This window comes from Triturus cristatus, chromosome 4_1, assembly GCF_964204655.1.
Source record: "Triturus cristatus chromosome 4_1, aTriCri1.1, whole genome shotgun sequence".
Classification (NCBI taxonomy): Eukaryota; Metazoa; Chordata; class Amphibia; order Caudata; family Salamandridae; genus Triturus; species Triturus cristatus.
Genome location: NC_140585.1, coordinates 222319705 through 222320911, shown reverse-complemented (window position 1 = coordinate 222320911; position 1207 = coordinate 222319705). Strand labels below are relative to the sequence as shown.

Sequence of the window (1207 nt, the reverse complement as noted above, 5' to 3'; positions counted from 1 at the left end):
TCCAGATGTGCCAGCTGTACTAGTGCCCAAAATCGGCAGGTAGGCACATTGCTAAAAAAAAGTCGGTGCCTAGTGAGCTTTTCTACCGCCCTGGGGGGAATCGGTGGGGGGCGGGGGGGGGTTTGCCCCGATATGCAGAAAGACTGTGGCTATTTTTTGTGGGGGTGGGGGCATTGGTATGCCCATTCTGGGCAGACCCACCTCCACGCATAAAAAAAGCCAGTGTAATCGCTGGCGCCTTGTGGGCTTTCTGCCCACAAGGGGGGGCAGAAACACTGGAATTTCTTTGAGGGGGTGGGTGTATCGTCAAGCCCATTTTGGGCAGCCCCCACCCCTACATGAATAAAAAAATATCCCTGGTTTCTAGTGGGCTTTCTGCCCCCCTGGAGGGGCAGATTGGGGGCTACTGTCCCATCTGCTCCAGGGGGGGCAGAAAGACTGTAATTGTTGTGGGGGAGTGGTGGGGGCATTGGCATGCCCATTTTGGGCCGCCCCCACCCAAATTCAAAATGCCCCCAAAAAAATCCGTCTAGTGGGCTTTTTGCCCCCCAGGGGGGCAGATTGGGGGCTACTGCCCCCATCTCCCCATCTGCCGCCTAGGGGGGCAGAAAGGCTGTAATTGTGGTGGGGGCATTGCCATGCATGTTTTGGGTAGCCTCCACTCTAATTAAATTTCCCCAAAAAACTCCTGGGCGTCTAGTGGGCTTTCTGCCTCCCGAGGGGGCAGATTGAGGGCTACTGCCCCCATCTTCTCCCCAGGGGGGGCAGAAAGGCTGTCATTGTGGCAGGGGTGGGGGCATTGGAATGCCCGTTTTGAACAGCCCCACCCTATAAACAAGGGCCTAAAAAAAAATCCCTGGCGTTTAGTGAGCTTTCTGCCCCCAAAGACTGAATTTGGCCAAATTTGTTGGAGGGAGCAAAGGCCCTTGCCCAAGGGGCTGCTCCCCCCTCCCTGGTGTCTAGAGGGTGGATCCCTTCTTGGGGATCGCCCTCCTGGAGATTCTCCCCTTTCCAATGATACCTCTCCCATCTTTCTACGTGCTCAGGGTGCTGAGATAGCCCCCTGAGCACATAGAAAGTGAAACTGAAATGAGCCTAAAGGCCCCCGTTTTTGTCATTTCACAGAAACGGGGTGGATGGCCTCGGGAGCTTGGGAAGCTCTTCCCCAGCTCCCAAGGGTTTGAGGGAGTATACGTAGGCTTAATAT

At 55.5% G+C, this 1207-nt stretch overlaps 1 pseudogene; it reads left to right on the top strand.

Annotated features, from left to right (window-relative positions):
* The first annotated feature begins 374 nt into the window (after window positions 1-374).
* Window positions 375-446, top strand: LOC146854129 (small nucleolar RNA SNORA17; annotated as a pseudogene).
* The last annotated feature ends 761 nt before the right edge of the window (window positions 447-1207 follow it).